At 45.6% G+C, this 26,129-nt stretch overlaps 1 long non-coding RNA gene across 1 annotated transcript in view; it reads left to right on the top strand.

Moving 5' to 3' along the window:
• Nucleotides 1-7,541, top strand: part of LOC141132215 (uncharacterized) — a 29,413-nt gene extending 21,872 nt beyond the window's left edge. The window contains exons 2-3 of the long non-coding RNA XR_012242870.1: nt 4,180-4,366; nt 7,214-7,541. This is a non-coding gene — a long non-coding RNA (uncharacterized lncRNA). The remainder of the gene's footprint in view (nt 1-4,179; nt 4,367-7,213) is intronic.
• Nucleotides 7,542-26,129: the final 18,588 nt, after the last annotated feature.

Genomic DNA, 26,129 nt, shown 5'->3' with positions numbered 1-26,129 from the left:
AATAATTAAGATAAATCCTATTGTACATGTCATTTCTTTTCTTTCTCAAGAAAGTACATGTCATTTCATGTTTAGTAAATAGTCTTTGTGTCACTGCTGCAATATAAAAACAAAATTTATTTGGGAACCCGATGTTTCATACCTATTACATTTTAATTGCACTTAATCAGCCTGTTACACAAGAAATAAATGTGCTACGATGTTGTAAAATCTGGGTTGGGAAACAATTTGACTGACAAATATTTCTAAGCTTATCTCAACAGCTATTTTACCTTATGTGCCTGCTTACACTTTTTTTTTTTTCCATGGATCTTAATATCTTTACTTGACTCAAGGCAGGGTGGTTGTCTGCAATTTCACAACTTCATTACCATCCGCTGAGATGTGAACTTTCATTGTCTGCTGTGAATGTAGTTTATATTTCACAATATGGGTTATGTAATCTAAGCCATAATGAAACAGGAGCTGATAGCAAATAAAAACTGACCTATTCATTGACTAGTAAACTAAACACTATATGATGAACTGCACTGTTAACATATAAGCAACAGCAAATACTCAGAATGTTCATGGTACAGAAACACAAAGCTGCAACACAGGGGCGTAACTAGAAATCACAGGGCCCCATAGTAAAATGTTGTATGCCCCCCCCAAAAAAAATTAACTAATGCCATTGAACAACAGATTACCACACTCATGTGGCACAGTACCCAGGCAACAGCTTATATTAATTTCGAACAACAAAACAAAAATTTGCCAATAAAATCGGTGATTGAAGCGCTTTATTTCTATCATTACATTGTAATATAAAATGAAATAGTTCAACTCACCATAATGCAGAATCATTAGGAGCCCTGAGTGTGTCACTTGCCACGTCGCCTGTCACCAGATGCCATCAGGTGTCCCCAGCGGAGTGCCTCCTTACATCTCAGGTGTCCCCAGTGGAGTGTTTCCTTACATCTCAGGTGTCACTTTCCCCAGCTAGCGGAGTGCTTCCTTACATCTCGGGTGTCCCCAGCGGAATGCTGCCTTACATCTCAGGTGTCCCCAGCGGAATGCTTCCTTACATCTCAAGGGGTGTCCAGCGAAGTGTTTCCTTAAATCTCAGGTGTCACTGTCCCCAGCCATCGGAGTGCTTCCTTACATCTCAGGTGTCACTGTCCCCAGCCAGCGCAGTGCTTCCTTACATCTCAGGTGTCACTGTCCCCAGCTAGCGGAGTGCCTCCTTAAATCTCAGGTGTCCCCAGGGGAATGCTTCCTTAAATCTCAGGTGTCCCCAGCGGAATGCTTCCTTAAATCTCAGGTGTCCCCAGCGGAATGCTTCCTTAAATCTCAGGTGTCCCCAGCGGAGTGCCTTCTTACATTCAGGTGTCCCCAGCGGAGTGTTTCCTTATATCTCAGGTGTCACTGTCCCCAGCCAGCGGAGTGCTTCCTTACATCTCAGGTGTCCCCAGGGGAATGCTTCCTTACATCTCAGGTGTCCCCAGCGGAGTGTTTCCTTACATCTCAGGTATCCCCAGCCAGTGGAGTGCCTCCTTACATTCAGAAAATCTGATGAGTTGGAAACTCGGACAGAACACCGCCATTAATGAAGCCCCAGGAGGAACAAAATAGAGGCGGAGCTGGCCGGTGTTCTGCCATATAGTGTCCTCCTATCGGATAGTGTCCGCTCCGTACTGCGCAGGCGCAGCGCTTGCACAGTACGGAGCAGAAGGAGATGCCGAAAATGTCCGAAGTTGATCAGCTGACCATCAGCTGTACACGGCGCTTCGGCAGTTCTTAGCGATGGCTGTGTAAGAGGGCCCCTCGCAGGCTCGCTTCGCTCGCCACGCTTCGGGCACGGCCTCGCTGCGCTCGGCAACTATATATTCTCACTCTATGTCCACTTGGATAGTAGGGAATGATCCTGGACATAGGGTGAGAATAACAGCGCAGGCGCCGTGTACAGCTGATGATCAGCTGTTAAACTTCGGAGACTTTCGGCGTCTCGTTTGTCCTCCGTACTGCGCCTGCGCAGTACAGGGAGGACACTATATGATAGGGGACTCTATTTGACAAGACACCGGCTACAATAAAAATTGAGCTGCGGCACCGCCCACCCCCCTCCCCTTTCCACAACAGGTCACAGATGACAGACAGACCGGGGTCAGGGGGTGGGCGGCACCGCAGCTCTATTTCTATTGTAGCCATTCGGCAGGCTCCGCTTGTCATTTCTAACTCTGGTCTTCACAAAAATGGCGGCCGGCGGAGACATTATCTCCACCGGCCACAGACCTCTAGCGGCGGCGGTGGCGGCGGGTGTTGAAAAATCGGGTAAAAAAGAATTCTATTAGCAACTTTGACCGGGCCCCCACTCGGCTGCAGGCCACATAGAGTCCGCGTGGGTTGCTATGGCGGTAGTTCTGCCACTGCTGCAACAAATGAACGGAAACTAGATTTCTTTGAAAACCGGAGACGAGCATCTCATTGTACACTCCACTTTATGCAGGCTGCAAGAATGTTTCTAATTTGTGGATGAAAGTGAACTTATTACAGGCATACCCCACTTTTAAGTACACAATGGGGTTTATTTACTAAAGCTGGAAAGTGCAAAATCAGGCTCACTTCTGCATAGAAACCAATGAGCTTCCAGGTTTTATTACCAAAGCTTAATTGAACAAGCTGGGGCTAGAAGCCCATTGGTTTCTATGCAGAAGTGAGCCTGATTTTGCACTTTCCTGCTTTAGTAAATAAACCCCATTGCGTAATTAAAAGTGGGGTATGGCTGTAGTTACTTTACAAGCCTACATTAATACATTTCTAACATGTCACAATACAGAAAACAATATTATTTATTTCAAAAAGGCTGTGCCTTTTTTAACCACTTGCCGACTAGCCGCCGCAGTTTAACTGCGGCAGAATGGCACAGCTGGGCGAAACGACATTATGTAACGTCGCTTCACCCTGTGGTCACTAGGGGCGCGCGCGCCAGCTGCTCGCCCCCGGAGCCGATTAGAGTGCCAGGCGGTCGCGATGACCGCCAGGCTCCCGCGATCGCTTGTGACACACCGAGAACCGGGATCTGTCTGTGTAAACAAATCCAGGTTCACTGAGGGGAGAAGAGACTGATCGTCTGTGAACAGCGATCTGTCATCTCCCCTACACAGTCCCCTCCCCCTTCAGTTAGAACACAGAGAGCGAACACAGTTAACCCCTTGATTGCCCCCTAGTGTTAACCCCTTCCCTGCCAGTGACGTTTTTACAATAATCAGTGCATTTTTATAGCACTGATCGCTGTGTGAACGCCAATGGTCCCAAAAATGGGTCAAAAGTGTCCGATGTGTCTGCCATAATGTCGCAGTCCTAATAAAAATCGCATATCGCCACCATTACTAGTATAAAAAAAAATAATAAAAATGCTATAAATTATCCTCTATTTTGTAGAGGCTATAAAACTTTTGCGCAAACCAATCAATATACGCTTATTGCGATTTTTATTACCAAAAATATGTAGAAGAATACTTATCAGCCTAAACTGAGAAAAAATTTGCTTTTTTTTTTAAAAAAAATGGGGATATTTATTATAGCAAACAGTACAAAATATTGTGTGTTTTTCAAAATTGTCGCTCTTTTTTTGTTTATAGCGCAAAAAATAAATATCGCAGAGAGGATCAAATACCACCAAAAGAAATCTTGTTTGGGTGCAGTGCCGTACGACTGCACACTTGTCAGTTAAAGCGACGCAGTGTTGAATCGCAAAAAATGGCCTGGTCATTCAGCAGCCAAATCTTCCGGGGCTGAAGCGGTTAACTAAAATCTATTGGGTCCAGACAAGTGACTTTGCCTTGCCTGTCATAAGTCTGCTGCTGGGAGGAGGAAGCATTTTCTCAGTCTGCTCTCCCCCAGTGATCAGAGGGCAATATTTTAAATTAGTATTCATTCACAGGTTGGGAGGCTGCAGCTGGGGCTGACCTGTGTCCTACTTTTAAAGCGTAACTATAAAATGTCAAATCACATGTTCATTTCCACACAATATTTGAATTAGGCCTACTCCTAATAATCTAAATGATCTAGAAGTTAGTAAACTTACTTTGTGAAGATCTCCAAACATTTATTTCCTTGAATTAGTATTATTCACCATGCCTTTGAGTAGGTATTGCTGAGTCACACATTTCACAGAGTCTGCTTTTTGAATTATAGAACTACTGAGAGGAGGAGTTTCAGGAGGCAGAGTCAGTACAGGAATCACAGCTTGCAGGAAGAAATGTACCATGGGATATGTAGTCCTTAGAAATGGAAACTAAACAGCAGAGGGGAATCATGCAAGTTGTGGAAAGAGATGACCAGCAGACAGACAGAACTCACAGCATGAAATGCGATTTTTCAAGTAAGCTTATATTGGATTGTCAAATATATCTATTGTTTGTATTTTCATTACAATGCTGATGTTCTAAAATGAAAGTGTGAGCTGTGCCTATAGATCACCTTTAAAGCAGTTGTATACCCGTTCATTATGAAATACTTGCTTTAGAATGAGGTCCCCGTATCGCAGCCCGGTCCACGGGAGCTGACATTTTGCCCTTGTCGTTTCTTCCGGGTTCGTGGCTCCAGCGCTGTGAGTGGCCAGAGCCGCGATGACGTCACTCCCACGCATGCGCATGGGAGTCTTCTTCCCAGTGTCTGCCGAACCTTCAGCTGGGCATTCACAGCGCATGCGCTGCTGATGTCAGCGGCTGCATACAAAGTGAATATCTCCTAAACCGTACAAGTTTAGGAGATAGTCATTTTACCTACAGGTAAGCCTTATTATAAGCTTACCTGTAGGTTAAAAATTAAAATAAGGGTATTCAACCACTTTAAGAACACACCCAAGAACTGCCCAGGCACCAGGATTTATAAAATGGTTTCTCCTCCATGCCAGCATTTTAGTTTAGTAAGTAAATATTCACCCTGGATGATGCATGAATTAAGATGATTGTGGGCGGTGCCCATACAGGGATGAGGAGAGAGTGCTCGCTAGTGCCCCCAGAGGCAGGCTGAGGCTGTTTATTTAACACAAATGCATTTAAGGAAGTTCTGCAGAAGCCCCACTTCTTCCCACAGACATTAACTCCTTGTAATCCATAGACCAACTTCTGTAACTCTTTACATTGTACACTATGGATGACTGTTCCTCAATGCACTTCATAACTCTTCTCTCTTGTTAGTGAAGCATTTCTGAGCCGGTGTCGCAGAGCTTCCACTGGACTGAACCAGTCACCTCATCCCAGTGGCATCAATTTGTATAATAAACTTGAATACTAGGAAGCTCAACTTTGTACAAAACTGTGCTTATCCTCTCCTGAGGCCACCTTGCAACTTCTGTGACATACAGACTGGGTCCCTAGGATGCCTCGTGCTGTGAGTCGTACCCAATACTGGGTTGAAGTTGCTAGGGAAGGAGCCTAAGCACACATGCTCCTTCACTACCAGGGCCTTCCATCACCTGTGCCAAGTTACCTTGCAAAAAAAGTCCAGAATTTGCTGACTTTTTCTTTTTTGCATGCTGTCACAAACAGGCTGTGCGGCACCCTTGTGATAGACTGGCAGTGAGGAGTGAGTAATGGTTCACCCAGAGTGACATTCATTTCTTTATGCCAAATTACCTATGCTTCCTGTCCGACTGGCTGCCTATGCACATAGACACTAGCACTGTAGTCGTTCGCAACGGCATTATAGCCTCCTCTGAATAGCCTGCACTGCACGTTAGACATCTGTATTGCATCTTCTCTATCTCGTCTTGTCCCCAGGTGTAAACCCTGTTTTGTGATATGCCAATCATGCATGCACCCTTTAGACATGTGTGGAAAATGGAAAGATGTGTTTGGTTTCATTTCAGATAGATTTGTTATGTTACTAATTTCATTTAGTTAAATTGTTTTAGAATTTGTTTAGTTTAGTTTCAAACTGTTTAATTTTGTTTCGTTTATAAATTTTCTAACAAATTTTCAGAACGATTCGAATTCTGATCGGTCAAAAAATTATCGACCGGTTTGAATTCTGTGTGAAGAATAGCTGGTTGTTAAGGAGCTGGCTGGGAATCCGGCTGCCGCGTCTTTAACAACCGATGACTCGTCTGCTGTCAGCGGGCTTCTCCACTGACAGCTGAAATGGAAACAAAAAAATGGCGGCAATGAAAAATGCAGGAAAAAACAGCGTCTTAATCCATGCAGCCCAGCAGGCCAGGAAAGGAGGGACGAATGAGTGCTCCCCCCTCCTGAACCATACCAGGCCATATGCCCTCAACATAGGGGGGAATTTGGGGCAGAGGGGCTCTGCCCCCCCACCCCAAGGCACTCATGTTGATGGGGACATGGGCTTCTTCCCCACAACCCTGGCCGGTGGTTGTGGGGGTCTGCGGGCAGGAGGCTTATCGGGAGGCTTATCAGAATCTGGAAGCCCCCTTTAACAAGGGGGCCCCAACATCCCACCCCCCAATGTGAATGAGTATGGAGTACTCATTCACCAAAAAAAGTGTCAAAAAGAAATAAAAATACAGAGACAGTTTTTGACAAATCCTAGAAAAAAAACACACAAAAAACAAATGTCCCTGGGAGTAGATCCAACATCAATCATGATACCCACCACTACCACCGACCCAAAACAAAAGCTCTGCACCTGGCAAAAGCTCTGCCATCTGACAGTTCTTAAATAACTAATAACCAACAATTGGGTGACCCCATCCCCATGTGATGTCATCAAACCAGCACTCCACGGCCAATGATGTCACAAGGGGGCGGGATCACCTGGGTGAGTCAGCGATGAGTTAGCGGGCTTCCCAGCCCAGTCCTTAACAACCAGCTATTCTTAACACAGAATTTAAATTGGTCGATAATTTTGTGACTGATCCGAATTCGAATCATTCCAAAAATTTGGAATTCATTAGAGTATGAATATACAACACAAAATTAAATGAATTTCAACTAAATTAATTGCTATTTTATTCGGATACCTCAGAATCTCTGAATAACCAAAAATTTGAATTGCGCATGTCTACACCCTTTTAATATTATTCTAAAGTGACATCAAACAAGGGAAAGATGAATATGTAAACAAAGTTCTTTACTAAAATAATTTAAGTATGATAAATGAACAGTTCAACATAGATGTGTCAGGGTCTGGGCTCTCAGCCCTTCCTTCTCTGTGCTCAGGTTGCTCAGCTGTCTGTTAATTGCTAGTACTCCTCGTTCCACAGTGGCTCACCTGTTGATCATCTCCTGCTCGTCAGTCAAGCCCACAGCCAGCCCCTTCTGGCTATTTAAACTGCCTGGTTCATTTCTACAATGCCTTCGCCTTGGTCAACATTTCTAGAGACTCTCTGCTGTGTTCCCGTTGAAGACTTGCCTGGCTGACGTCCCTTCTGGTTACTGATCCTGTCTGCTGCCCCTGACTACGCTGATCTCTGGCTTCCTGATTTCCTGGCTTGTTCTGACTACCCGATTTGGCTACCGAACCCTGGCTATGTTTTGACTACGTTTACCAGTTGTACCATTTTTACCATTTTATTAAAAGGTGTGATTTTTACTGCATTTTCTGTCTCCGTCTTTTTTATGGTTCCCGACTAGATGTTTCCAACACACATTCCTGTACAAGTTCTTCTAAGTGGTATTTTGGTATTTTCCTGGTGTCTCTGCACCATGAGGTAGTCATACCTTAAATAGGCAAGACAGTCCTTTTTAGAGTCCATTAGTCCAATAATCAGTGACATAATTCCATAGCTCTGGAACCCTGACTAGGCTCCCACAAGGGGAGGTTAAATGGGAAGTAATGAATAACATCCTTTGCAACATACTGGTTTCTTGGTTGGGTAAACCTGGAACAGAACCACTGGCCGGCTTACTAATAGAGGCACTCTTAAAAGGTGGTTCCCTCCCTTTTTATGTTTTTTCCCCAGCAGAGGGTAGTACTTTTTCAAAAAGCTTGGGAAAACCTGACCTGCAGTGTTAACTTTTAACTCTCAGGGAGTACCACCTCAGCAGGCCAACAAAACAATAATTACAGCACAGAAATGCAACCAATTTTAACTTGAAAAGAATATAACATTTTAACAAACATAAGAACACTTTACCATCACCTGCTTACATGGTGCTGTCTTTTTGGAAAGAAAAGAAGATGGTATTATCAGGGGGAGTACTGTGATGTCTGTGTGAGATAATAAATACCTGTAAGTATTGTAGTTATACATTATTTAGAATGCATGATACATTATATTTACACAGGCAACAAAGGAGGGATCAGGGCAGTGATTCAACAAACCCATCCCCACCTACTGTGTTCACATTTCGTGACCTTATTCATTTGGCAATAATTTTGCTATTATTTATGATACAGTGATTCATATACTTTGGAAGGACAAAAAAGCCCTTTTGCTGGTATTGTCTTACAGAAGTTATTCCACTTTCTATACTGTATATTTTGAAGGCAAACAAATTGAGTATAGAACAATTTTTTCTATCCAATTAAAATGTAAAACTAGAGCTAGTTTAGATAAATATGGATTTTATGGTGTGCTTTCTCCCATTTATAATAATGACACTAAAATTATTGTTTTTGTACAAGATGGTGTAGTGTACATTCATGCTGTTTCTTTGTATAAGGTGAACCAGTGCTGTGTCTGCACAGGGCAAAGCACCAAGTTTGCTCTAAAACCCAATTTTAGATTAAATCAAACCTTTGCAGCTAAAAGTGACTCTGCAGCAGCCCCCACAGCATATTATAGGCACCTTCCCTTCTTTTTCTTCTGTTAAAGCAATGTGATATATCCAATACCTGCTATGGGGAGCATTAGACTCACTCCTATTTCTCTGTGTCTGTTTAGCACTTTGTCTGCATTTTGACAGCAGATGTAGATGTAAATGGACTTGTGTGTCCGATCTGTCACGTTTAAGGCCTGATTCACACCTATGCATTTTTAGTGCTTTTTACATTTTGCAGATTTGCATTACAGTCCATTTAACATGGTTTCCTATGGAACACGTTCTGTTGTGCAAATCTGCAAAATGCAAAAAGCACTAAAAATTCATAGGTGTGAATCAAGCCTAAGTCTGGAAAAATGGAAGAGTATGCAGTCATTTTCCTTTTTTTTTTCCAAACTGGGACAAACATGGAGGTTAGTGAATTTTAACCGATCTGTCTGCATCCACCTGTCCATAGGCCTGCATGGAGCTGCCGATCAGGTTCACCTGAATAACTGACAGGCCAACCTGATCGGAAAGCCTGTGTGAAAAGAGCCTAAAAGATAAAGAAGCTGTATACCCAGTAAGTGAGTAAATCAGCTGCTAAAAGTGTTTTCAAAACTGAGGATTTAATATCACTTTAAAGAGAACCTGTAACTAGAGAAACTAGACAGCTGACATTGCTGACTTGTTTTTAAGTTGCTTAATCTGAGACTATCATCCTTTACTCTCCCATTAATATTTAGTGCCCCAACACTTTATATACCCATTGTTGCTCCAATTTACCAAAGTACTAAAACAGGGATGAGGATGGCAGCCTAATAACTTTTAAAACATGTTAACAACACCAGCTCCCAGATTTCCATTATGACAGCTCCCATATAACGCATCTTCATGGGTTCTGCTAAATGTTAAGTGGCAAATAATATGGACAAATAAGAACTACTAAGCCTATTTAAAGCTTCATTAGTGACTTATCGTAACTGCAAATCTTGGTTAATGTTACAGTACAATGGTGGTTACAAAATAACCACACAGAATGCATTAGCAAACAACAGCAGGCGTATTTGTCCTAGCAGGAAAACATTGGCTAGAGCTTTGCTGTGTGCTAACCAAATTATCAAGAGAGAGTGTTTTCATTTCCCAAACATATTACTTGGCTCCTCCACTGTTCTATAAATAACCATTGGTATATGATTCTATCACACATTCCAAAGAAATGCAATGTTGTATCTTACAAAACATATCATTATTTATGACAACTTAAAGCGGAATTCCGCCTCCCCCTCAAAAAATACACATACTGTAGCTGCTGACTTTTAATATTAGGACACTTACCTGTCCTGGAGTTCAGCGATGTCGGCATGGCAGCCAATGTTTTCATCGGCTGTCGGGTGCTGCCGTTGCCATTGCCGGTAAGGGAATATGGCAGTGAAGCCAGTTTCAGTTTCAGGGCTGGGTCCCTACTGCACGTGCGCTCTTCTACTGATCCGACAGTAGGGGAAGGAGGAGGGGTCAGACTTCTGACGGAAGTCGGGAAAGGGTACCTGTCAAAAACAGGTGCCAGCCCCCTCCCCCCCCCCGAAATATGCCAAATGTGACACCAGAGGGGGGTAGAAACAGATAAGCGGAAGTTCCACTTTTGGGTGGAACTCCGCTTTAACCTCCCTGGCGGTATGATTATGCCAGATTTTTGCGTCTCAAACCAGTACATTGTTTCACATGGAAATTTGGCGTTTTATGTCGTAGGCCTAGAATTCAAATGCCGCGTACACACTGTCGGAATTTCCAACAACAAATGTTCGAGTTGTCGGAGATTCTAACCGCGTGTAAGCTCCATTGGACATTTTCTGTCGGAATTTCCGACAACAAAAATTTGAGAGCTGGATCTCAAATTTTCCGACAACAAAATCCATTGTCGTAAATTCCGAGCGTGTGTAGACAATTACGACGCACAAAATTCCACGCATGCTCGGAATCAAGCAGAAGAGCCGCACTGGCTATTGAACTTCAATTTTCTCGGCTTGTCGTACGTGTTGTACGTCACCGTGTTCTTGATGTTCGGAATTTCCGACAGCATTTGTGTGACCGTGTGTATGCAAGACAAGTTTGAGCCAACGTCTCTCGGAAAAAAATCCAGGATTTTGTTGTCGGAATGTCCGATCATGTGTATGCGGCATTAGGAATAACTCACTTAAATCTGTCCAAACAAGAATCTAGTAGACATCCCGGGTATGATAAAGTTTGAAACACGAAATCATAAATTATAATATAATAAATAACTATAAATAATTATAACAAATAATAATATAATAATAATACATTTATTCAATAATGTAATCAAATCAAAAACACTGAAATTTGCTCAGTTGCAGAATTGTCGCTGTCCTTACTTTCAGTGTTTGATGATGAATATCCCCACAAATCACTATCACTCAATTCTGCAAGTGATTCTAATTCACTATCGCTTTTTTCTAGCTGGTCTAAAACTGCTTTTGATGTAAAGGGACACTTTTTGGTTGCCATGGACAATCTCAAGTTTCCAGGTAGAAAGAATAGTATATATAATATAAAACTGCATGCAGGGCACTGGACAAAGAATTAGGGGCAAAAGGGATGTGAAATGGTTTGATAGAGTAATGTAATCTGTAAGATTACAGTGTACTGTATGTGTTTTGTTTTTTTCACTTTTTGAATTTTGCGCCGGGCATCACGTTGCTCGCAGGGAATGGAGCCCGGAACACAGTACATCTGGTGGAGGATACAGCAGGGAGACATCGCAGGATCCTGGGGACAAGGTAAGTAACTTTCCTAGGATACTGCGATGGAGTCCCGAGTGTGGCTCAGGGTTACTGCTTTTGGTAATGAAAATTCATCCCAAGCCACACTGGGGAATACCGCTAGGGAGGTTAAAGTCTAACACCAGCCATTTGTTTTTTAAGTTTTGAACAGAATGGGCAAGAGTTAAAATTTCTGGCATGTTATAGGTGTACCCAAAATCTGAGTGAGGTTTTAACAAATAATGGTAATTTTTTAAAAGCCTCCAGATAGGTATCTTAGTTTTCAGCCTCAGGTTTGGGCATTGGTCTCTTGGCCAAGAGCTCCATGCCAGAAACAAACAGAAACTTACCACTGCAATGAGAGGTTCAGGATTTTTTTTTTTTCAAGATTCATACTTACCTAGGTGTATGCAGCATAGGTTCAATGAACAGTGTATAGGTGTCCCTCGCGCTACTTTGAGTAATAGGTGAATGAGTGGAAGTAGTAATAAGTGGGGACAGATGCTGCATCTGTCCCCTGCTGATTCTAATGCCCCGTACACACGGTCGGACATTGATCGGACATTCCGACAACAAAATCCATGGATTTTTTCCGACGGATGTTGGCTCAAACTCGTTTTGCATACACGCGGTCGCACAAAGTTTTCGGAATTTCCGATCGCCAGGAACGCTGTCACGTACACCACGTACGACGAGACGTACGACGAGACTATAAATGGGCAGTTCAGAACCAAGCGCGGCACCCTTTGGGCTCCTTTTGCTAATCTCGTGTTAGTAAAAGTTTGATGAGAGACGATTCGCGCTTTTTCAGACTCGTGGTTTTCAGATCATTTTCTGCTGTTCAGTTTGTGCTTGTGGGTTTGTATCTGGTGAGATCCGTGAGAATAATCCTGACGATTTCAGGAACTTTCTCAGGATGACGGACCCCATATTTCACCGTTTGTTGACTTTGCTGACCCCTTATATCTGCAGGCAGGATACCTGCATGAGGCAAGCCATCACTCCGGAGCAGAGGCTCGTCGCCCCCCTGTGGTACTTGGCGACGGGGAGAAGCCTGCAGGACCTCAAGTTCTCGACAGGCATCTCCCCCCAGGCTCTGGGGATCATTATCCCGGAGACCTGTTCTGCCATCATCCAGGTCCTGCAGAAGGAGTATATTAAGGTAAGATTTATCCTTTAATATCACATTTTATTGTATGTAATGTTTGTTAATATATTGTATTTCTTTCCTCATTGCCTAATTACCATGATTGTAATATGCTGTAAATGTTCCCTTTGTCCTCATGCATTCTGGAATTTTATGGGGATTTTTTTGTTCTTCATACATATTTGCCTTCACTTACTTCCCCAGCATGCTCTCCTGGGCCTATATTCACCTCGTCTACTCAATTAACAATGTATTTTGTCAGCTCCATAGTAGTGCTTTACCCTAAAAACCCCCTAAAATGTTGAAAATTGTGATGTGTGTTTGAAATTCTGGCAGAGTGCCAGAGGCTTTTTTGTATGTCCCAAATTCATTTGGAACCCTCCCTCCCCCCAACTGCTAACTCAGCTGATACCAATCCTCCATCTGCTAACTTTGGCAAACCCATACACACTATACCCACCTCTTTAGTGGTCATATTTATGGATGAATTCCTCAAAGCATGTAGTGCAAGGGCCTGCCTGAATACTTACAAATGGTACTGTTTAAAGTTTTTGTATCCTATTATTATCTTGATAGGTAATAGCAGAATGTAAAAATGTGCTTCCATTTGGACAGTGTGTATTTTTATCTTTGTATTATGACACTTCTTACCTGTCTAGAGGGCTGCCAATAGTGTAAAGTAAGGAGGGGCTGGCCAAAGTAATACACGTTATTTAGGCATTCATCTCTCAATGAAGTGGAGAGGGTTACCTGTCCCAAACATACCCCCCCCATAAAATTTAGCAAATGGCCCATGGGGGGGGGGGATCTGATAGGTGGACCTTATACCTTTTCTTTAAATACTCCCTAAAATAAATGTTATACTGATGTTGGCCAAGAATGTTTGTGTCTAATCTGCTTTCCATGTTTATGTGCAAAATGATTAATTTTCTTTTCTTGTTTGACTCCACAGTTTCCTTCCATGCCACAGGAATGGCAGACTGTGGCCTCCCACTTTGCCCAGCGGTGGGACTTTCCTAACTGCGGAGGGGAAATTGATGGGAAACACGTCCACATCGTCCCACCACCCAGTTCGGGGTCATACTATTACAACTACAAGGGGTTCAATAGTATTGTGATGTTGGTGGTGGTGTCGGCTACTTATGAGTTCCTGTATGTGGACGTGGGGAAGAATGGCCAGATGTCCAAGCAGAATGGCAGCTTGGACTTGCCACCTCCAGAAGACAATGTGGAAGGACTCCCAATCGTCTTCATTGCGGATGAAGCGTTTGCGCTGGGGGACCATCTTATGTGGCCATTCCCTATGAGGACCCTCACCCTGGACCAGAGGGTTTTTAATTACTGGCTGGCCGGAGCCAGAAGAGTGGTGGAGAACACATTTGGAATCATACACATGGCGGAGTATAAACTGAATCATATCATCCTGGCGTGCTGTGTTCTACACAACTTTTTAAGGCAAAATTCTGCCAACTATGCTGCCTCAGTTGGGCCTGAGACCGGAATTCCTGGAACTGAAACAACCCTGACGGCGCTTGAGGCTGGCCGTCCTGGCTTGCCCCCCCTGAGTGCCCGCGAGTGAATACTTTGCGGGTAGGGGGGCCATCAATATGCCAGACAATGTATGATACATTTTTCAAATTAAAAAAGCATTTTAACTACTAAAATCTTTGACATTTACTGCTGTGTTTCTTTTAGCTGACCTTGACAGAAATGTGGGGAGTCCTGAAAATGGCGTGATTCTGTAACATAAAAAAGCACTGTTGGGTTTTATTTACTAAAGGAAAATCCACTTTGCACTACAAGTGCACTTGAGACTGCACTGAAACTGCACTTGTAGTGCAAAGTGGATTTGCCCTTAGGAAATAACCCCCATTGTCACTGAAAACCACAATTTTACCACCACAAAATTTAAGGAGCATTGAAAGAATAATCCACACATTCTTGAGTATCAATCTTTTTAATACCAGCACAATCACATGTGCATTTATAAAAGGTTTTTAAAACAAACCAACATCTTGGGTCACATTAATAAAAGTAGAAATGTCCATTTAAGGTAAAACAGGCATGTTTCAAACCAACAAGAAATACACAAATCTGGAACTTACAAAGTTCAACTTTTGTAGAAATTGAAGGCAATATCAGACATGAGTATTTAGAAACTGTCTTTGATATTGCGTTCAGATGGGGTGAAGTCACCCCTGGAAAAGCCAAATTTTGAAGATGCACACAAATTCGCAGAATGTCAACATGTGCTAGCTGCCATCACGGGGGATCAATGGGCGTGTTTTGGGGGTGCACCCCTTCCTCACAGTTACTTTATTATTGAGGAAGGGGTTGCACCCCCAAAATGCCTACATTGATCTCCTGTGATGGCAGATAGCACAAGTTGACACACTGTGTGCATCTTCAAAATTTGGCTTTTCTATAAGATGTCAAAAAATGTAACAAATTCTTCCATTACAAATACCACCAAAAAGTCAGGGATTTGGAGGTCTTTTAAACTCTCCCTAAAACATCAATGATGTTCTTCATTTTGTTTTTAACCTCATTGATGTTTTTCTGGATGTTTTCCAAGTCCCTATTACACCCCATTATCTCCCCGATCAGGATCTGGGCACTCTCACTGGTGAAATGACCTGGATCCACAACATTACGATCACCTACAAAAATAAATGAAAAAAAACCCATGCATTATAAATCTGCTGGCATCCATCTCTTACCTGAGCCTGTGGTCGCAGACACTCACCTGTTGTGGTGACTAGTTCCACCACATCTTCCTCCTCCTGCTCTGCTTGGCTTTGGGAGATTTCCCCTTCTTCCAGAGGTGGGGGGTCTGTGGTCTCCCCTGATGAGGGGGGTCCTCAAAGTCTTTTCTCCCCTATGTCCAAAAAAAATAGGCATACTTAGCACACAGATATTTGATGGCAGAAATAGGAATATGAAACATTGCTTGGAAGTGGGGTACAATTGTCTGTTTGGTCAGAGTTACAAGATGAAGAAATATTGTTTTCCTTTGTCAAGCTTGAATACTTACCTGTTTTGTACAAGCTTCACAGATGGAGTCACCCCTATAGTATACACTGGAGTACCTGTGTGGGCCCCCTAATAAAAAGGGTGTTCTTGTGTCCCACACTAGTGCTCCAGCGTCCAGATGTGTAAACTGCTGCTGAGTGTCCTCTCCTTACACAGAATCTAGTTTGCATTACATTCTAGTTACAAACCCATCTAGACTCCAAAATTATTTTAAGAGAAGTAGGCCAGAAAAAAGGTATTCAAATGCATATGGCCAAAACAATATGGTTTTCTATGCCGAACGAACAATGTTTCATACGAACGAACAATGTGCCCATTAACATGAAAGTTGCCATTTTAAACTGTACAACAGTAAAGAAAAGCACATGGAGCAGCACGAACGTTATAAAAATAAAGAATAGGAACACAGGACAAGTACTTACTTTTTTGCAGCACTCTCCTGATCCTTCTGTACTGCTCATGCTCCCTTAATTTAAAGTCCGACCACCGCTTCCTCAGTTGATCTTTCGATCGTCGTACCCCGAAATTCCGGTGCAGACTCTTGACTACTTTCGCCATGATCTTGGCCTTTCTGACATTGGGGTTGGGGTAAGGTCCATACTTCCCGTCATAGTCGGCCCTCTTCAGTATGTCAACCATCTCCAACATCTCCCCAAAGGACATATTCAATGCCTTAAATCGTCTCCTCTGGGATCGTGACGTTTCAGGCTCCGGGCTTTCCTCCTCCTCGTTGCTGTAATTAGCACGCACCTGTTGTGTCTCCGCCATGTGCTCTTCCCCCACTGAGCCGAATGAGAAGGGGCGGGGAATAGACTAGAAAGAACGTCAGGGGCAGGCGGAGTTTCACGCATGCGCAGTGTATATAAAGCGCAACACGCATGCGTAGTACGTACAATCTGTGAGAGGAGGAAGGAGTATTGGAGGCGCCGATCGTGATAGCAAAGGTAAGATCTAAACTTGGGCCTATACTGCTTCTAGATTGAGGCCTATATTGTAACAAGATTAGGAGAGTTTCACATGACATTAGGGTTTGTCTTGTGTTGTGTCTTGCAGATAAAATGGATGGCTTCAATGACCACAACTTCCTCCCCCTGTTCATAGACAAATACAGGGAGCTGCCCTGTCTATGGCAGATAAAACACCCCCAATACAACAATAAACAAAAGAGACAGGCAGCGCTGGAGAAACTGCTGGAGTTGGTGAAGCCAGTGGTCCCCACAGCAACCATCCCCTATTTAAAAGCCAAAATTGGTGGCCTGAGGAGCACTTATCTTAGGGAGCGCAAGAAGGTCACGGATTCCCAGAGATCCGGAGCTGCAGCAGATGACGTTTATGCCCCCAGGCTGTGGTACTATGAGAGACTTTGTTTTCTGTCAGACCAGACTGGAGTCAGGGAATCCCTCTCCACTCTTCCTTCCACTCTTCCTTCCACCCTATCTTCCACCCCAGCTGAGGCTTCCGATGTCCAACCTGGGACTTCCAGCCAGGAAGAAGTGGAGGAGCCCAGCTGGAGCCAGGCATAGCATTGTTCTACAGATTTCTGGTCAACAAATAAATTATGTTTATTAGATGTTATTATTGATCACTAATTGCTGATTTCATAAAGTGTTTTACATATCAATAGACAGTAGTATAATAATTGGGACAAGAATGAAAAATGCTGGGCTCAGAATGATAGTCTGTTATATTTGTTAACTTTCAATTAGCAACAGTCATGAGATGAAAATTGTGTGTGATTGATGAAGAAAAAACTAAAACTATGTCCCTTTTTCATACACAGGAAGACCTCAGCCAGGAGGAGGAGGCTGTGGAATGTGGCACACAGGAGGAGGCGGGGGTAAGTGTCAGCCAGGAGGAGGCGGGCCTAAGTGGCAGCCAGGAGAAGTCCGGGCCCAGTAGGAGCCTGACCGAATCGCAGGTTCCTCCCCTCCGCCTTCCAACCAAAAGACCCAGGAAGGGGACTCACGTGCAGGATTCAGCACTCAGGCTGATTAAGGAGGCTTCTGCGTCCCTCAGAGCCTTACCCACTCCTGAAGAGGCCTTTGCCTGCATGGCTGGCACAAAACTGCAGGGCATGCAGGAGGGCCAACGCCTCATGTGTGAGGACCTTCTTTATAAAGTCATAACTAAGGGGGCGAGGGGCGAAATCACACCCAAAACCCACCTGTGTGAGGTGGACCATCCTCCTCCTCCTCCTCCTGCCACAACTCCACCACCAGAGCCACAGACTGGAAGGAAGCGTGGAAGGAAGACCAAAGAGTGGTGGCCTGGGTTCAGTCTGGTCTGACAAAAGATGCAGGCTCTTGTATGACCACAGCCTGGGGACACAGATGTCATCTGCTGCTGTTCAGGATCTCTTGGACTTCTGGACCAGACTGCACTCCCTTATATATGGACTCCTCAGGCCACCAATTTTGCAGTAAAATAATTGATGTGTGCCCTGGGGGCCAAAGGCTTCGCCAATTTCTGCTGTTTCTCCAGCGTTGCCTCCCTCTTTGTTTGGTTCGGATCCCTTAATAAAGGAATTTTTGTTTCAATTATAATTGCCTATGTGTGTTTTGCTTCAAAAAGGACAGTTTGTGAGGAGGCAGGTACATTTCAAAAATACAATGTGAAATTAACAAGAGACACCAACACCAAGCAATCTCCTTGAGATTAAATAATACAAAATAATAATGGTGTTGTGGTAACTTGACACACAAAACACACCCAAAAATATTCTGGAGTAAAAAATAAATAAATAAATAAATAAATAAAAAAAACACAATCGGGCTTGAAAAAAATACAAACCCAAAAATATAAACATATTGCTTTTTTGTCAGATGTGACAAATCAAAATATATTGATGAAATCATGATAAATAATAAAGAAAGCAGTTTGTAAGAACTCTGTGTGAATATGAGCAGCAAAACAACTTCATTCTTCTCACATTATAAAGAAGAAGAGAGTGCGCTGCTTTAAACAATTTTAAATATTGCAGCCTGATGAAAGTGCTATATCCATTCCAAACGCTAATTTTACCAGACCGAGCTGTTCCGTCTCGGAATTTCTTCTGAGCATGCGTGGCACTTTGTGCGTCGGAATTGTCCACACACGGTCGGAATTGACGCAATCGGATTTTGTTGTCGGAAAATTTTATAGCCTGCTCTCAAACTTTGTGTGTCAGAAAATGTCCGATGGAGCCCACACACGGTCGGAATTTCCGACAACACGCTCCAATCGCACATTTTCCGTTGGAAAATCCGACCGTGTGTACGGGGCATAAGACTGAGAGCTGAGCAATTTAACACCGCAGATCCCTCCGTTCTCCGTGAGCAGAGAGCTGGTCACTGTCAGTCACCGCTGTCTGCCTAACACCTAACATGTTTCTGGGTTCTTTTGACTATTTTTACTGTGCCGTTGTTGTTCTGATTCAATTTGTAAACACATTAAATTATTTTATCCTTGTTTGCAGTGTACTGATTGAAAAAGGAGAATTGTATCCTATGTGTTTTAAAAATGTCAGTTCACAGTCCTGCCTATGAATAAACAACCTAAGACTGCCAACAACAAGATTATCATTACAGTCCTCCCTCTGCATTCTTGTTTAAACATTAATTAATTTCCACAGTAATATACTATTTCCTAAGAAATTTGATAAATAATGAATAGTGCGGGGGCGTGTCCGGATGTGAACCGAAGAGGACGTGCTGGCATAGAGCTCCGCAAATCCTGCCACAATCCATCGCCATCCTTGCCACAGACAACCCTGGTGAGCCCTTGTCCATCCCACGGTCCCCCTGTCCATCCCACGGTCCCCCTGTCCATCCCACGGTCCCCCTGTCCATCTCACGGTCCCCCTGTCCATCCCACGGTCCCCCTGTCCATCCCACGGTCCCCCTGTCCATCCCAGTCTCCCCCTGTCCATCCCAGTCTCCCCCTGTCCATCCCAGTCTCCCCCTGTCCATCCCACGGTCCCCCTGTCCATCCCACTGTCCCCCTGTCCATCCCACTGTCCCCCTGTCCATCTCACTGTCCCCCTGTCCATCTCACTGTCCCCCTGTCCATCTCACTGTCCCCCTGTCCATCTCACTGTCCCCTTGTCCATCCCACGGTTCCCCTGTCCATCCCACGATCCCCCTGTCCATCCCACGGTCCCCCTGTCCATCTCACTGTCCCCCTGTCCATCCCACTGTCCCCCTGTCCATCCTACAGTGCCTCTGTGCATCCCACAGTCCCCCTGTCCATCCCAAATCCCCCTGTCCATCTCACTGTCCCCCTGTCCATCCCACGGTCCCCATGTCCATCTCACTGTCCCCCTGTATATCCCACGGTCCCCCTGTCCATGGCACGGTCCCCTGTCCATCCCACTGTCCCCCTGTCCATCTCACTGCCCCCCGTCCACCTCAATGTCCCCCTGTCCATCTCACTGTCCCCTTGTCCATCCCACTGTCCCCTTGTCCATCCCACGGTCCCCCTGTCCATCCCACGGTCCCCCCGTCCATCTCACTGTCCCCCCGTCCATCCCACGGTCCCCCCGTTCATCCCACAGTCCCCCCGTCCATCCCACTGTCCCCCCGTCCATCCCACTGTCCCCCCGTCCATCCCACTGTCCCCCTGTCCATCTCACTGTCCCCCTGTCCATATAACGGTCTCCATGTCCATCCCACGGTCCCCCTGTCCATCCCACAGTCCCCCTGTCCATCCCACTGCCCCCTGTCCATCCCACTGCCTCCCTGTTCATCCCACTGGCACTGCTGGTGCACCAGGATCCACCACGGCAGCCTGTGCCCAGTGCCAGTCCCGGGGCCGACTACGCCCACTGCCTGCAGCTCATTGCCAGGCCAGCAGCCCAACTTCTCACCTCCTGAGCCTCCTCCCGCCCACGAGGGCTGCGACCCGAGCCGCCAGCCAAACTTCCAGGTTTGTACACTACTCACTCACTAATACTATTCTATGAGAACATGCATGCTTGCAATGAATCATGTATTGCTTTTAACAATGTTCCTTCTAGAATCTGATACTGTATGTTCGTAACAATAAAATTTCCTTTTTTTTCACATATGTATTTCTGTGTGGCGGAAAGTCTGGCTATCTATTCAAAATAGGGTGACCACCTTGGTATTAGACCCCTTTCACACTGTGCCGCCCCAGGCGTCAGCGGTAAAGCGGCGCTATTTTTAGCGCCACTTTACCGTCGTTTTAGCGGCGCTATCTGGTCACTAGCGGCGCGGTTTTAACCCCCAGCTAGTGGCCGAAAAGGGGTTGAATCTGCCCGCAAAACGCCACCGCAGGGGCATTTTGCCGGCTGTATAGCAGCGCTGCCCCGTTGATTTTTCTGAGGGGCGCAGGTGCGGGGGGGGGGGGATGTCCCTGAATGGCATTTTGGAAATGTGGTCACCCTACACCCGGCCCGCTCCACACAGCCGAGGCCGCCGCCATCCTGAGACCCACAGAGCCTCCAACACCCTCTATCCCTGAGCATCCCCTACCTTAACCCCAACCTTTATCGAGGAGCCCGGCCGGCCGATTGGGTCTCCTCCCGGCCCGCGGCCTGCTCCACACATCCGAGGTCCGCCACCATCTTGAGGCCTACAAAGCCTCCAGCATCCTCCGGCCTAGAGTACCGCGATCCGCATGACGAGCAGCCACTCATCCTCACACACCTGTAGCGGCATCTCCGGGGGGGACAGATTAGCTGTGTGCCCATCTGAGGATCCCTGAAGACCGGCTCCACTCCCCCGCGGCCACCGCCATCTTGAGGCCTACGGAGCCAGCCCCATCCTCCTTACCCAGGTGCAGTAATCCACAGCCATCCCATACTCCACACTCCATCCCCTGTGTCAGCATTCTTGGAGAGGGCAGGCTAGGTGTGGGGCAAATGGGGACCAACAGCCAATCCCACCTGGTCCCAGAGAGAACACAGTATTACATCAGCCTCGGGTGCCTGCCAGCTCTACAGGGAATATTCCTCTCTAACTATCACAGGCTCTTAAAGGGACATACCCACCTCCCTGCAAATTGATTCATCTTCTCTAGATCAACCACTAATGCCCTCAAAGAGCAAATCAGCAATCAAAAAGGCTCCCACACAGCTCGCCCAGTGCCATCCTGGATCAACTCAGATTGTTGATAGCAGACATGGACCAGGCAGCGAATCCGATGGCCATTCCACCTCCGCAGGCGCCGCCGCAGACGAGTGACACCGCTGTTATACTCACGGCCATAGAACAGAGTAGAAACTCCCTATTGGTTCGCATCAACCACCTGGCTGAGGAATGTAACCTCATCAGGGGCAGACTTTCTGAGACTGAGTTGCGGATCTCTACAACGGAGGATCTCACTGCCCGCCATGATGACGCCCTCCACTCCCTGCAGCGCACCGTCCAATCTCTTGTGGCCAAATCTGATGACATGGAAAATCGTTTTCAGAGGAATAATGGCAGGGTCCTGGGTCTCCCGGAGGGGGCGGAGGGAGACTGCCCAGCTGAGTTTGCAGAGGCCTTCTTTAAGACACTTCTCAACCTGACCGAGGTCCCCCCGACCTACGTGGTGGAAAGGGCCCACAGAGTACCAACTGGCCGGTGCACCCCTGGGGCCCCACCAAGGCCCTTTCTTGTGAGGTTTCTGAACTTCAGAGACCATGATCGCATTCTCAGTGAAGCCTGCAAACGTCCCACCCTTCCCTTTGAGCACACGGTGGTACATCTTTATGCTAACTTCTCCGTGGACCTACAGAGACGTCGCAAAACCTTCACTGATGTCAGAAGACAGCTCCGGGAAGGGAAATCAAGTAATCAAGTACTCCATGCTTTACCAAAGTCGCTTGCAGGTTCAACATGGCGGTTCGGTGAAGTTTTTTGAATCCCCTGAAGAGGCAGATAACTGGCTACTATCTTTGCAGTAATCTCTATGCTTACTCTCCAATTACCATCCTGGCCATTGTTACTGTTCCAAGGTTTATTAGTTCTTGTTCCGCAGCTTATTGAGCAATCCTGTATAGTTTGGCGGGTGGAGCGAGGCGGTTCACCTGCGGAGGGGACATGCGGGGGGACCTCTCCACTCGGCTGCCTGGCACGCTTCTTCATCCTTGTGATCACCTAACGGGACTGGCCAGCTGTCCCCTAAGCGTCTCCCCCAACCAGGGGGTGGGCTGGCCTTCCACTAGCTGACTCAGGTTGTTCCCTATGTTTTGCTGAAGGCCCCTTCCACGGCAGGGCGACTAGGGCAGCTCACCCCCCTACTTGTGACAATGCTCTCTCCTGCACTTACTTGTTCCTAACTAATCGGAGCTACAGCAAGACATTTCAACACACCTTCACAATGACACTGTGCCCACACAGGGCATCTATGGACTACCCGGCCCCCCACCGGATGTGATAAGAATCACACACCCCCCACCCACGCTTGCTGTTAGAAGCTGGACACCAGCAGGATTTTTCCCTGGAACTCTGAGCCTCTCATGGGCGATTTTTGTTGGTACCAAAGTTTGGGAATCAAACTACAAGCCTAGTTATGTTGGGGTATTGGCTAAGTAGTACGGAGTTTTTTTACTAAGGTTATAACTACTCAATTGTCTGAGTACACTGTCATGCTTATCACCACTCGATCTTCATTTCTAGGCCACTGTTTGCTGAGGAACCTTTTTCTAATGATAACATTGAAACATATGATGATAGTCTTCACTAACTGTCTGAAATGATTACATGATGGCTATGTCTGATGTTAAACTAGTTTCCTGGAACATACGAGGCCTGAATGACAAATTTAAATATTCCCTAATGTTCACATTTCTAGCATCCCACCAGCCACACATCCTCTTTCTACAGGAGGCTCATCTTATGGGAAGTAGGATATTGGCTCTGCATAGATGGGTAAGACAGGCTTTTCATTCCACATACTCGACCTATGCAAGAGGAGTCGCAATCCTAATTAATAAAGCCCTACCATGTAAAGTTGAAAAAGTGATTTCGGACCCTAATGGCAGATACATTATTCTGTTACTTGAACTTCATTCAGTCCTCTGGGCTTTTGTAAATATCTACCTACCCCCTCCTGTAGACCCCACTCTACTTTTCTCCATTAGCGAGAAACTAGCTTCCCTTCCCTCCACACATATCATTTTTGCTGGGGACTTTAATTCAATTCTTGATCCTGCCCTAGACTCCTCTAACCCCCAGCACACTGTCTCCCCTGACCTCACTCAATGGGTGGACACCTTTGCTCTAACTGAGATATGGAGATGGAAACATTCTGACTCCAGAGTCTTTTCACATCTGTCCACAGCCCACAAATCTGGCTCCAGAATTGATTTTGCGTTTGGCAGCGCTCCAGCGCTTTCTAAAGTATCTGAGGCCTCGTGTCTCCCAGGACTCTCTGATCACTCTCCGCTTGAAATATGCTTCCGGTTGGGTAGACGGAAAGATCTGGGCACCTGGAGGCTAGCTCCCAGATGGATTAACAATGACAGTGTGTCTGAGCTCATATCTCCACAACTAGAAGATTACTACTCTCACAATACGGACACAGCTCCTCCTGGGGTGGTGTGGGATGCCTTCAAGGCCACGATCCGAGGCTCTTATATTTTGGCCATCAAAGCTACCAGAACCGATTACGCTTCTGAAACCTCAAGACTAGAAGGTCTGGAGGCTGATGCATCTGTCTCCTTTGCTGAGCAACCTACACCATCCAATTATCTCCGACTGGCCCAAGCCAGGATAAGTATAGCTTTACACTACACTTCGCTAACCTAAACTGATATCCGTTTGTTGTCTGGTAAAATATTTGAATCAGGGGACAAAAATGGACGCCTACTGGCCAATCTGGTGGCTGACCCGCAATTTCAACTATAGTCCCCGAAATATTATCAGAGACCGGGTCTAGTATTACTGATCCTGACGGAATTCTTCAAACATTTTATGTCTTTTTTAGCAACCTATATCACCAATCCCACTGCCCTGCTCCTGAGGTTCTCGAATCTGAACTGCAACAATTACATCTCCCCAGCCTCTCATCTATAGAGATTGAGGCCCTGGATGGCCCAATAACAATCCAGGAGATGTAGTGAGGCGATGGCAAACCCTCTCCCTCCAAAACCCCTGGCCCAGATGGTCTCCAGGTGACTGGTACAAAAGATACACCAAGATTATAGCTCCCAAGCTCCAGCTACTCTTCTCCCACTGCTTAGAGGTCAACTCCTTACCACCCACTATGTACAGAGCTCACATTATTCTCATCCCTAAACCGGGCAAAGACCTGAAACATTGTGCCTCCTACAGGCCTATTTCTTTATTGAACCATGACTTAAAAATTCTGGCCAAGGTTCTCGCCACTAGGTTGGTCAGAGATCTACCAGATTTGGTCAACACTGATCAAACCGGGTTCATGCCAGGGAAATCTACTGACATCAACCTGAGAAGAGTTCTCACTCATCTGCAGCTCCCAAACTCTCATTCACAAACCCGGGTAATGGTAGCACTAGATATTGAGAAAGCCTTCGATATGGTAGCATGGCAATATATGAAATCAGTCCTGAAGACCTTTGGTTTAGTTCCCTCTTTTTGCACGTGGATAGATATATTTTATAAATCACCAACAGCACAGATCAAACTAGGGGGTCTGCTGTCTGAACCCTTCCCAGTGGAGAGAGGAACTAGGCAGTGGTGTCCCCTCTCCCCATTTTTGTTTGCCCTGGTCATGGAACCCCTAGCCACGGCCCTCAGGAACTCAAATTCTGTGAGGGGCATTAAAGTAGGCACCATCACTGAAAAACTTGCATTATACTCGGATGACCTCATGTTTCTCAATGACCCAGGACCCTCCCTCCGTGCAGCTCTGAGCATCATTTCTGAATTCTCCGAACTATCTGGGCTCAGAGTCAATTGGGAAAAATCCCAAGCACTACCTATTGACTCTCAGGCAAAACTTCATGCAGACGCCTCTGTCACATGAGCCTGGACCTCCTCTATCTGTTATTTAGGCATTACCATTACCCCTAGAGTCTCTGACTTTGCTAAGTTAAATCTCTACCCCTTACTAACCCAACTCAAACTGAAGCTTCAGGCTTGGAATGAAATTCCTTCCAGTTTTTCTATATTCTCTGAGGCACTCCCCAATCTGGATCCCCAAAGCCTTCTTCCAAAAATTTGACTCCATTACAACTCCCTTTCTGTGGAAATCTTACCCCCCCCAGAATAAACAAATCTATACTCAAAAGGCCCTGGACAGAGGGTGGCCTAGCCTGTCTGGATCTTCAGAAATATTTCTTTGTTGCACTACTGTCACACGCCCATAACTGGCTAGCCTCAGATGTAACCAATGCTGCTGTAGTCCTTGAGGCCGTCCACCTCGGTTCTTACGAGGCGCTGATTAATGCTTTATATAGGGGAGTCAGAGCCCCCTATCCTCTCACACCCTCCATGAAGGCGGTGATCAGGGCTTGGCAATTGTTGATCTGTAAACTACAAGGGGACCCTCACACTAGATCTCCAGACACCC

Source organism: Aquarana catesbeiana, linkage group LG03, assembly GCF_042186555.1.
Source record: "Aquarana catesbeiana isolate 2022-GZ linkage group LG03, ASM4218655v1, whole genome shotgun sequence".
Taxonomy (NCBI): domain Eukaryota; kingdom Metazoa; phylum Chordata; class Amphibia; order Anura; family Ranidae; genus Aquarana; species Aquarana catesbeiana.
This window is presented reverse-complemented; position numbering and strand designations above follow the sequence as displayed.